Below are 12,929 nucleotides of genomic sequence, written 5' to 3' on the forward strand. Positions count from 1 at the left end.
GGCGGCAGCAGCGGGGCCGGGGGGGGGCGGGGACCGGGACCGCGCCCCGCCCGCCCCCCCCCACCTCCCCGCCCGGCGGCTCCGCGGCCGCGCAGCACCTGCCCCCAGCCCGCCCGGCGCTGCGCTGCGCTGCGCTCCCGGGCAGCCTCCCCCCCCCACCCCCCACGGCGCGTTTATGTATTTATTCGCTTTTGGTGCGAGTCCCCCCCCGCTCGCTGCCGGGGGGCAGGGGTCGGTCGGCGGGGAGCGCGGCCAGGCTCCAGCAGCGAGGCCGCCAGTGTCACCTGCAGCGGCGGGGACTCACCCTGGGAATTCATCTGAGAGGAAGGAGAAACCCGCTGGTCCCACAGGAGCTGGCAGGTTGGATGCATTCTCCACCAGACAGGCTGGGAAGGTTTGCTTCCCTCCCCACATTCAATCCACAACGCTGAAGAAAAAAAAAAAAAATAAAAAAATATATATACACACACACACACCCAAATCAATTAAGTGCACCGCTCTATTTGAAAAGCACATGGAAAACCAGGATCTGGTTGTAATGGCTCCAGTCCCACTCAAACACGCTCGTGGCCTAACTCTGGGTGCACATTTTTGCCAGCGAGCTGCCCTGCTGCAGCCCCGGACCCGCAGGCTTTCAATACCATTCCACACATGGAAAAGAACTGGGCATATGGCTCGTCAGCATCACCCCAGCTCACCAGCCTGGGGATTCCTACATTCGTTTGCTCTTGTTTGCTTTTGCTTGGCCTAAAATGAATTTTTTCAGCTTTCTTTTTCATAAAATTTGAAGGTTATCTACATTTAATAGTGGCCAAAAATTGAAGCCTTCAATCAAAAACTCTAAATTTATCCTCTCTCTTTCTCTGTATATATACACACACAGGCATCTCCTTGGCCAGAACAGTTAGATGAATACATAAGGTTAAAATAGCTCTGTCTGACCCCAGTAGGATTCCCTGTTTATAGAAAGCATTTCTCCAAAACATTCAACTGCAATACTTTGAAAAAAGATCCAATTTCCTGCAGGCACGTTTTTGGTTGGTTTTTTTTGTTGTTGTTTGTTTTGGTTAGGGTTTTTTGTTTTGGTTTTTTTGCTTTTTTTTTTTTTGTTTGTTTGTTTTTAAAAAAAGTTTTGGGTATACAGATTTTAAGGTAGCTATATACTTTTTTAATAGCACTCTGGTAATTTGTTCCTGTTGCATTTTATGTATCTACCTAAATGCATTCAGCCTGAAGTGTTAACCTCCGCAGCCACTCAGAAGTTTCCACGGGGGCACTGCACACATACAGCACACACTTTGCTAAACCAAACGTATGGGCTTCTGAACAGTTTCTTCAGGGAAACAGAAAATCCGAGTGCTGATTGCTATCTACAAATCTCTGCTCGATCTGGGCCCTATTAATTTCAGAAATCTCTTTCCCCTCATTTCCTACTGCAACAAGAAGCCTAAGGCAGGAACGTTATCCCGACAGCGACGTCCGCGGGAGCCAGAGGCCGTCGGTCGGCAATAACAAGCACCACCTTCTGAAGTTCGCTGTTCCTGGACACGCGCCTGATCCTGACCTGGAGGTTTTTACCGCTAGCGCACGGCTGGGCTGCCTTCAGGCATTCCTCTGGCCGCCCCGTCTGCTGGCACCCGGCCTCCTCACATTTGGACAACTGGCTGCTATCCACCCGCGCAGATCCTCTCAGGGAAGCAGTGCTGCTCGCTGCAGAGGATTGTGAAACATGTTTCCTGTTTCAGGGAAGATGTTGTTTAGCACCGTTCTGTCAGAGGTAAAATGCTTTCAGATGCAACGGTGATGCAGCCTGATGGTAGTTTATTAAAAAGGAATAAAACACAAGGGCAACACAACACCCTCCTATGCTTAATAACAGTAACAAAACAAGTCTGTAAAATCACAAATAGGAACAAGTTCTTTCAATATTGATGGATTTTAGGAGAAAATCCACTATCGGGCCTTAAAGCAGAACCAGATCAAAGTAGAAAATGATTTATCATCTACTACGCTAACACAATACATTGAGGTGGGAGTACATTAGCAATCATTTTACACTCAAGTACGTGAGGCACTTGCAGGAGATACATAGATGCGCTAACATAGATACCACTGTTTTCCACAGGGTGCCAAAACGCGCCGGTACTCATTTAGCACACATTCCTTATTAACACGTCCTGCCACGATTCCCAAGAGATGCCTTTGGGCATGATACAGTGGCATGATACGTCATGTCAAAAAGCAGAACAGGATCATTATCAGGCAGATGTTTGACGTGATGCATCATGTCAGGCAGCCAGCGGCAGGCAGCCATCGCTCAGAAGCATTCTGACGCGATACAGTGTGCCAATGTTGTAGCACAAACCCAGCACGTTCCAAAAATAAGGACAAATTCACCTCTGGCATAAGCAGAAGTAACTGCAGTGACTTCACTAGATTTGCATCTGCTTATGTCAACAGTGAGTTTGGCCCGTAATCTGGAATTTATATAAAAAAGTGGTAAGCGGCTGGGTTTTCAGACATTTGTTATATTGCTTTCTATTCCCAGCATTCAAGCATCATAAGACAGTTGGGGTAAAACTGCCACCTTTCTCAATTCTTTCCCCTCCACCCCACAAGAAGCAGCATCAAGTTTCCATTTTTAGCAGCGTAACGATACCTCAGAGTACATAAAGTGTCACTCTTCCCAGAAGCATGGGAAAATGTGAATTTGGGGATTTCACAAGGAACAGGAATTTAAAAAAAAAAAAAAAAAAAAAGAATGAAAAGGAGGAGAGAGAATCTCTGCTTTCTGCCTCCATACCATTTCACAGCAGTAGCTTCAAGTGCTAGGTGCACAAGGACAGCAGCAAACTGTAAATTTTCAGTGGCAATTAGAGTAAAAGAATGGCATAGAAAGCAGCCAGGATGAAATATGAGATCTGATAAGATTTGGAGATTTCTTAAAAGGCACTGTAATTTATTGTTGTCCCCTTTCATCACTCTGGAATGAAGAGCACAGCTTGCTAAGGCAGATGCCTCACACTGACAAAAGGAAAGGAGGGGAACAGGCTAAGGTATGACTGGTACGAGGTCTTTACAGAAGAGAAACACCCCAGCTTTCTGTGACAGTCTGTTTCTTTAATGAGGAAAAGAACCAACGGGCTGCATTTTAATTAAAGTTCATTCATCTTTGCTGTGTATTCTAGCTTCTTAAATCCATCAGGCTACACTGATTCTTAGACGAGCTTAGCTTCAGCGATGCTAAGGGCAACCGTAGGAAATAAGACCAGAAAACCCTGAGAGAGCACTAGGTGAGCACCACAGCCAAACGTGACTTGGTACAGCAGTTTTGTGGGTTATAACATCAACCAAACGCGACTTGTGTGTTCTGGAGGAGAGAGGTAACAACGGGGTAGAAACTGCCTGCACAGGCTCTTCAAGAATTCATTTGTTTGTTTTGAGATGAACTTTTCCTGATGGAGTTGGGGGTGCTTGCCACTTCCACAGATCAGAAAATTTACGTAGAGGTCTGAATAAATGCTGGAAAACAGTTGCAAGCCTTCCAAACCTTTTGAACAATAACAACAAGAAGTCAGGGTCCTCCCCCTCCCTTCTCACCACTATGCAACTGCTTCCAAATATTTCTTTGGGGAGACAACTCTGTACAGTTAGCAGTTCCACAGAGATTAAAACAAACAAGTCCTCTCCTTTACCCATCCCCTCCCTCCCCCTGCCTCCTTGTTTCACTCTCTGATGGCATTCTATAAGTATTTAAATCATTGGAAACCACACCCTAGCTAGCTGTGGCTAATATTTACAGGCAAAGCCCCTTGGCTTTGCTGTTACGGTCTGCTCAACAGCCAAAAATGCAACACATTAGTTTTTCCTAAACAAGGAGACCAAATCTGAAGATATGCACGGCATCCCAAGGAAATAAACACCAGGCGTTATCTATGCCTTATATATAAAGGAATAGGAAGGGTAAAAATAACGTTTGCTCACAACTGCCTTGGGAATTCTCTGATGAGATGGACAAAAAAAATAAATCTTTAAGTAGTCAATTTTAATGAAACAGCATTTTTGTGGAGATGACGAACACCCTTTAAAGCAAATTAGGTTTCTGGTGGAATTTGCCACACAAATGTCTAAAGATTTCTCGCTAACTTACATGACGCTGGGTAACCTCACTAGGGAGTTCAGCTTGACCTGGGGACTAAAGGGCTGCTAAGCGCGTTCTTGTAAAGCTGCAGTGCCATCACCACCATGATCTACGCTTCCAGCTGGTACAGTGCAAGTTCCAGAAACGCAGCAGGCAACAGAGAGCTCCAACTCCTGCATTGAGCTCAGGCTCTCCCCACTCCTCAGGGAAGATGCACAAGACAGAGACAGGCAGCCTTCCTTCATTCCTGAAGAAAAGGAATGGAAACATTCACAGACCACCCCAAACATCTGAGGAGGGGGAAAAAGATGAGAGCTATTTCCTTTCCTGAGGACAAGATAAGAGTTTCTCTCTATACAGACTTAAATTGCTCTAATTTGAAACAATACAGAAATTGAAGCGTTGGGTGTTTGGGAAGGAAAGCAGCATTCCCGTTTACAATGCCGTTTTCATTCATACAGCACCTTGGGGGTATAGGAAACAGGCTCAACGTTTCCCTTATACACACAGCAATTACACACTCGCCACGGAGGTTTTGACCCCTCTGAAACAGGAGGCAGCAGCTCACCTGTGGCAAGTATGTTACCCTTAGATTTTGGGATCTCGATGCAAATGCGATGAAATACAGCAAAACAGTGGCCAAAGTTAAGATCACGAGATGCTCAGCAACTTCTCCATATGATGCAAGGATCTGGATTCCCCTCTAGCCATCTCCTTCATATTTTGTAATACAAGCAAAGCCGTAGTGCCGATTGCAGCAAGGACCTTTCTTCAAGCCACTAACAGCTTTCACATCTCATGCCTATAATCTTCAGCAAATAGATCAAGGACTGTTATTCATTTTAATGCCTAAATGCATTATATTTATTCTTGTTATAATGTTTTCTGTTACCACAGAAAATGTTTGGCTCCCAGAGAAAAAGAGGGAATGTTGTCAAAAATCTAAATTCTTCCTTGAAACGCAAACATTTTTAATAGCTTTAATGGAAGATATGCGTTGGAATCCAAGGGCACAGTCTGGCACTAAAATCCTCCATCTATATTGGAATTTTTCACCATGTCTTTTTCATAATATATTATTAAACATGTTTCCATCTCAGCAGTTGAATTTTGGGGCCCTGTTGCATCTGAGAGGGAAGTGCAAAGCAGCTGGGGAGTAACTGTAAAGAAGCAGCAGAAAATCAATTGAAACATTCAGATGCTGGAGGATGCCTTTCTTCTCCATCATCCCCCTTATGGAAAAAAAAGCGCATTGGGGTGCTCTTTCAAACTTCTAGTTGGTAGAGAAGCAGCAGCTGACCCAACACAGGGTATCTTCAATGCTGTTCCCAGTTACCCCAAAGGTTTCCTTGGTCCCTAACTGGCCACAGTTTGAGCACAGACCCACTCCCTGGTCCCCCTGTGAATCACTGGGGCTGCAGCCAAAGCAGTGAGCATGGAATGATTCAGGATGAAGCCCAGCAGCTCCTGGCAACTGGAAAACCTGGGACAATATGGAATTGTTGTTCTGCAGACTGGGGACCAGTGACTGGTTCGTGAGCACTGACTGACACTTCGCTCTGAAATCAGTCTTGTTGTCATCAGCATAGCTGCTCACAGAACATGACAGCGGTCTTCCAGTCTGATATGCCACCTGTAACTGCTGGACGGCACGCATACGAACACCTTTTTTGATGAATTAGCCAGAACATGATATAGAGCATCTGCCAGTTTTATGCAGCTGGGGGCAAAGCTGACAATGCCTGGTCTGGCATGAAGCCCGTAGCAAAACATTACCCCAGCAGTTCATTTAGATCAAATCTGAACCAGCAAAGTGAGTTTGTAGCAGACTATGTTTGCATCAGCTAACTGCCAAGGGTTTGATCCAGTGTAACAAATCCTAAGGTAGGGCTAAGACTTCTGATGACACTTAAGCCATAATTGCTATTAAAGACAAAATAATCTCTTTGCTTACCTTTGCTTTCCCTTGTGTCAGTGCAGACACGTACGTCTGTAAGGTTAATAGGACAGAGGCACCAGTGTGAGCTAGGTCTAAGTCAGTAAAATAATGATCAGTTTTATCTTGGATTAATTCTTAGTTTAAAAAAAAAACAAAACACCCCAGTCTTGCAATCTGACTTCTCCACAGCCAAACGATGTCTAGATTTTCTACAGCCATCCCTGCTGGCATAGCTAATGTTTGCCTCCCCCTGCCCCGAGTCTTGCAATTTAGATGTTGCAATCTGCAGAAAAACAGGAATAATTTTACTCTCCTGCTTCACCCTCAGACTTCTATCACAGTCATACAGTTTTGTCACCAAACATGGCAAATCCATGTTTCCCAGGAAGGGAATGTCAGCTATCTTCTTGTGAAACAAAGGAATTGCAGTACTGCATGCAGTTGAACTGCACTCACTTTAATTCCTCCTTTCACTCTGCTTGACAGAAGTGATTTCTCTATTAATTTAGCTAATTAACACTCCTTATGTTTTATTAGGTGTGATTAGTGACTATAGGAGCATTTGATGAAGACTCTTGCTTGCAGAAATGGGGCAATGCAAGTCCTTTCTTTGACTTACATGACAGAAAGCATTAACTACGAGAAAAACTGCCATATTTTTAACACTATACACCATTTCCCAACTCTAAATATATATGTTAAATGGCAGTGAAAAGTTATTAATCTAACAATTGCTTGGGGTTTTTTTTACTCCTTTTGCCAAGAATGTATATTAGAGTAACAATGTAACTTTTTCCTATACTAGATTATCACAACAGTAAAGTCTGTCAGCATTTCCAAGTTTCTTTTCCTATTGCTCTTGTGATATCATTATCATAGGCTTTTCATTAGCTGTTATTTGCTCATCAAAAGAACCTGTGGTAAAGGAAATGGCTAGAAAAACATTTCCAGATTATCATCAGTCTCTTGGTAAAAAAATAAAATAAAATAAAAATGCAGCTATCAATAACACTTAGCCAGCTCTTCCCAGTTGTCTATGGCATCATTCCTTCCCCATCACAAAAGCAGAATACTCTGTATGAGTGGGAAAGCAAGTCGTTAGTTCTTAGTGGATTAATATTTGTATAGTAAAATGCATAAAATATTTATGTATACATGTACTAATTTCCACAATGACAGTGTGAGCTATCACTGCTATTTCTTTTAGAGCTGGAGATACAGAGGCTGTGGGCTTAATCAGCTCAAGATGATGGCCAGAATTTTTGCCATTCAGACATGAACTTAAGTCATGCAGCTTGTTTAGTCTTCTCCAGGGAGCAAAATTCATTGACATGGTTATTCCGCACTCCATGGGCATCTCTGTGCTATTGGATGTGATTGCCTTAATGAAAAAGGAGGTCTTTAAATGAGCAGAACAAGCATCCTGGAAAGTCTGGAAAAAGCAACTTAAAGTATACTGCCCACAGTGATGATTCTTCACTTCCCAGAAAGCCAGAGGATGGCAGAAATTCAGTAGAATAGCTTTTGCTTGCACCAAAACTAAAGCTAACTACTGAACAAAGGTAATATTCCCAAAGTCAGGGATAAGAGAGCTGAAGATTAAGCTCCATCTTTTTCTCCCATAACAGAATTTTCTCACCCAGTAAACAGTTGTTACCCATATACACACCCATGCGTTATCCTTAGTATCTAAAAGAAATACTGTGCTTCTGCTTTAAAAGTACATACAACGTATAATGCATTTCAGTTTTTTGGAGGAGGTGGGTCCAACACAACAGTACTCAGTGTTTTATTTCATTCATGTTAGCTTTTCTGAAAAAAAATAATAAATAAAAATGCTTTCTTCTAAACTCATCTTTCATATTTCAAAGTGAGACAGAAAATTGTCACCTCTGGCAAGGTACATTTCTGTCAAACAAGCCCCACAGGCTAACAACAGCAGCATAGCTACTATAGCTTGCTATGAATAAAAAAAAAATTACTTTTCGAAGTGTATCAGCACCATAGTTCCCATGAAAACCATTAGTTTTGATGAGGGGTTGAGATTTTGTTTGTGGGTTTTTTTTAAGCTTGCAGCAATAAATTAGAAAGATAGAAAGGAGTTAACAACACTAAGACTAAACCAGAGCGTTTGAATGGCACACTAGAGTTTATTTCAGAGGCATCTATAATTTCAGTAAAGCATACTGGGGGGTCTCTTTGCAGAAACGTAGTCTCAAAGCCTTTAATTTTGTGAAGTACTAATTGCCTTCCAAATAAGAGAAGGCTGCACCACTGGAGAAGAAGCCATGCCCTTTCACTGCAAGCAGCTTCTTCTTTGCAGGCCCCTCCCTGAAGTATTAAACAGCTACATTTTTGATGGCTATTGCACTCGCATCCCAACCCCAACAAGCAAGCGAGCAGCAAGGAGAAGTTGCTCACCTGTTCTTGAAACTCTTGCAGAGAAACCCCAAGAAACAACGTGAGCAGGAGACACAGGCAGCGATGGAGAAACATTTCCTCTCTGGGGCCAGAGAGCACCGCAACACCCCTCGCTGACAGCATTTTCCTTGAAAGCGGAATAGAAGCACATTTGTCTCCTCTGTCCTTCCACACCTAAGCCCTGGGGTCCAGGTCTGCTGCCATAACTCCAAGTCAGAGGTGGCAAAGCCCTTTCACTTCGTCTAAAGGCGACTATTTCTTCCACTAACAGCATCTGCATATTCCCAATCAGGGAACACTTGTAATAAGCAGCAGCATCTGAGAAAGGTGGGCTGTAGAGTCCTAATTAAACAGCAACTGACATATCGCTTTTCAAACTAAACATCCAACTGGGATGCTCAATCTAGCACACATGGTTTGTAAACAACCGAACAGAGCACTCCATAGAGCAGCCCTACACACTCCTACCACAAAATGCTGCAGAGGCTCCCTTCGCCCTTGTAACAAATGATCTAACGATTCTCAGGAGGAGGAAATGAGGCTGATTTGTAGCTCCCTTCAATAGGCTAACCCAGTTAAGCAAGACTTCTTAATTGCCTGCTCTTTATTATTTAATGCATAAGAAGGCTAAAAAAAAAAAAAATATCCTTAGGGCCAGATCCCAAAAAGGTATTTAGGTATCTAAGCAGGCAGCTAGGCAGAATTTAGCTGCAATTACAAACAGTGACACTAAAAACCTCTGCTCAGCTGTTGCCCAGCTCTGAAGGCTCTTAAACCTAAGTAGGTACCTATTTCAGTTTTAAAGTTCTCCAGGTGCCTAGCATTCAGCTTCTGCACGTGCCAAGAAACACTTCATTCCTGACAGTGCCGAGGAAGCTCGTGCCGGCCCAGTGCTGAGCCTCTCGAGAGCTGGGGGAAACCTGAGAGGTTTCAGCCACGATGAACGATAAATGTCTGGTGGACAGAAGCATCTGAAAGCCTGCCTATATCTCTTGAACGGGTTCTAAATAAGGTCATCCTAATTATAAATGATAATCTGGTGAGCAAACAGGACTGCTTAAGGACATGTTAGGCATCCAGCAGTTACATGACAGGAAGCGATACAGCAGAGAGTCAGTCCCAATGCTCTCCAAAACATTCAGATCTGCAAATTATGGAGGATGAATGAGCTGGGTACCTCGCCCATAGCAAGGCAAGAAACATGCTTTTTAGAACCCTGCACTGTCTCCCTTCAGGCCAAAGTGTGAAGATTGGTCCTTTAAGTTCTGTGGGACCCAGGTCAGACTAACATTTGAAGCTCATCTGCTGTAGCATCCGAAAGCCTCTGTAGCCTTTCCCCACTTAGAGTCCTGTCAGGAACATGGAGGGGGAGACAGGAATGAGAGTGGGAGCACTTTGTCCCCTCTACTCACACATCCCATCAGTGGTTTTATATATAGACCATTTGAAAAACCTCGCTTTCCCAAAGAATGGCATTTGTGCCATGCAATTTAGATATCACCATTTTGAGAAAGTTTGTTGTTCTCTTTTTCCGCATATAGTCTTGCTCTCATTGATATCTGCTTGAGAGGGATGGGGCGCTCTCAGGAGAGCGTTTGGGACTGAGCTATGTTCCACATACAACATCTAATAAGACTTATTGCCATATTTCATCAGTTTGCTGTGAATTCAAGTTCCACTAATGGAACAATGAGATAGACCCTTGACTTGGTAAACAGAGAGTCAGAAGAAAAAAGGCTTATGTAAGAGCCTATAAAAACAAGATGGTTCAGAAATCAGACAGCTGCTCTATTCTTAATTCCCTCCATTGTGCCTCAGGATGGACAGACATCAGACTGCCAGATCTCTTACATGCATTATTGTGTTTTCTGAAGTTCGGGCATAATGGAGAAAATGGCAAAGATGAAAAGGTAGTGTTAACTTTTCTGTTCACCTTCTGACACTTTAAATGACTTCATGTGACATGGGACTCCTAGGAGATTTGATTACTTTTTAAATTAATGCTGTGTAAGAAAAAAATGTCCCTTAGGCATATTGCAATATTTATAAAGGTAATTGCTCTTTTCTCAGAATATTTAACCTTGGCAGAAATATTCACCTTATTCTGAATAGCATCTATGTAGCAAACCAGTATCAAAATAGGTCTTAAGGTCCGGGAGTAGTTTTGATCTATGTCCCACTTGTTGTCATGGTCAGTGCCTGGAGATGGCTTCATACTGAAAGGCTGCCTGATGCTCCACACTGGGAACTAGTTGGAAACAAAGCCTGTTTGGCATGAGGCTTCTGCCTCTCCAGAGTGAGGGCAGAGCTTCTAGAGTGAAGGCGACAAAAATGTCTACAGATGACAGACTTTTTCTGCAGACAAAAAGGGGACAGCCTCCCCCAGAGTCCTTGCAAACCTCAGCACTGTTTCCATCAGATATAAGGGATTGCTTTCTGCAAAACTCACACAGCAGCAACTATAGCCATTTTAGTAACAGAACCAATTCTTTCCCTTCACACCAGTACCTCTCTGAAGAGGATGTAAACATTACCGTGCACAGCTGGAAGGTGCTTAGATAGTATAATAGTGTTTTGTATTGCTATATGCAAGGAATAGAATTGTGTGCTACAAATACTAGTATTGACAGCATAACTAACATTTTTGATGTGCAAGAGAATAAAATTGTTATATTCATTCACGATTTTCCCTCTCAAAAAGAAAGCTGAGTGCATACAGCAAATTTTAAGCGAGTCAAATCAGAAAGTGAACCATTGTTAGCCATAGTTAAGTACCAACACACACCAACACATCACTTCCCAATCGTCTCACCATTTATTATGGTTTTGAATTTCCCAAATGACAACTTGAGTAGGGTTTTATTGACCTTCTCTGTTTAGAGCAGTCTTAAAAGGCTGTTAGAATTAAAATTTGCTGAGAATTCTTAAGTGTGTTTCATACAGAATTGCTGAGTTGTAACCCTGGAGCTTCCCACCAGAGGTATTCCATTTCAGCCGAGCTTCTTTGCTGTAACAAGCGTGCAAAACACATCACAAGAAGCAAATGTCTTGTCAAATTGCAAACATCAATTTTTAAGAGAAGTTAATGGTCAGGAATGCTGCCCTACTCATTCTGCAAAGCATTAGGGACAACACAGCTCACTGGGTAATTAATTAGCCTGATAGGGATATTTGAAGGGGGGAAAAAAAGCACACAGCAGGACACCGGGAGATCAGAGCCCATCAAAGCAAGACTTGCAACCACTTTCCAGTTACACTGTGGTTACGGCCCTTCTGTTAAACAACTGAAGTAAATGATCACTGTGTTGGCTGGGATTCAGAGCCACCACGCATCACTCAGTTGCTCACTTCACTCAGGCAGCACGGGTAAAAAGAGGCTCCGGGGGAGTAGGTGACTGCAGCATATAGGCAGCAAGAGTGCTACCCTTCCATGTTGACATGAGGGGAAGGTGTGGAGAGCAGCAGGATTCCCATTTCTGGCAGGCCAGCACTTTGGTCTAGTGCTGCAAAACACTTTACTTTAGGATAATTTTGATTAGATGGTCTCAAAATCACATGACATTTTTAAAAGGGTTCTGTGATTTCTTCCTTGATTATTTTCGTGGATTATGGCAGTCAAAGTGATGAGGGACTTGGGATACTCCCAAATATTCATATAAATGCAATTGATAGGAAAACCTGTTTGTTAATCATGCTAATTCAAGATTTTACCTTTCCGTTTCACAGGGTTCCTGGTTTTGAACACAGTTTGGGTACACTGTGCTGTCACGTATACCAGCTGTACATCTCCTAGGCAGCAAGATCTAGTGCACACCAGTAGGAGGATTCCTTTAAGTCTTTCAGGAGTCTTCCTGGCATCATGTCTGCTGAAGCAAATGGAGAGGGATTGCAGAACAGCACCTTTAATTCATTCATGCCATTTAGATCTCAGACAGTGATCCATCATTCTTCTCCAAAATTTCCACTTGCTCTCTGGTGATAAATTGATCAGCAGGGAACGAGACAAAGTCCAGATTTTGAACTTGAAGAAAACACCAGCAACTTAATCAGGATGTAGGCAAGAATCTAAAAAAAAAATAAAAATGGGAGCCTATATCTCTGTCAAGAACGATAGGCTTATTGAGGAAAGCAGCCCATCAGAGAAACTCTCTCGCAGGCTCCAAGAATTTGCAAATAAACCTATTTCCTTAAAAAAAAAAAAAAAAACACGCTTTTACACATGTGGACAATGCCAACATCCCTTTTATGAAGGCGTTGGGGTTTGCTGCTGCAATACCGCCTGTGCCCACTAGATGGATGTCATTTTCAAGAAGTTGAAAGGTTTGGGTCTGCTCCGGGCTCCGGGGCTCACTTTCATAGCCCCAGCCGCTATTTTTTATTATGCGCTCTCTTTTCTGTTTAACACTTAACAGGGACTTCAGTAGCGAT

General features: G+C 43.1%; 1 long non-coding RNA gene across 1 annotated transcript; it reads left to right on the forward strand.

Moving 5' to 3' along the window:
• Window positions 1–9,588: 9,588 nt before the first annotated feature.
• On the forward strand, window positions 9,589–12,592 carry LOC121083046. Its single transcript, XR_005826229.1, has 2 exons — window positions 9,589–9,779; window positions 12,228–12,592. It is a non-coding gene; the product is annotated as an uncharacterized LOC121083046 (long non-coding RNA).
• Window positions 12,593–12,929: the final 337 nt, after the last annotated feature.

The sequence above is a fragment of the Falco naumanni genome, chromosome 2 (genome assembly GCF_017639655.2).
Source record: "Falco naumanni isolate bFalNau1 chromosome 2, bFalNau1.pat, whole genome shotgun sequence".
Taxonomy (NCBI): Eukaryota; Metazoa; Chordata; class Aves; order Falconiformes; family Falconidae; genus Falco; species Falco naumanni.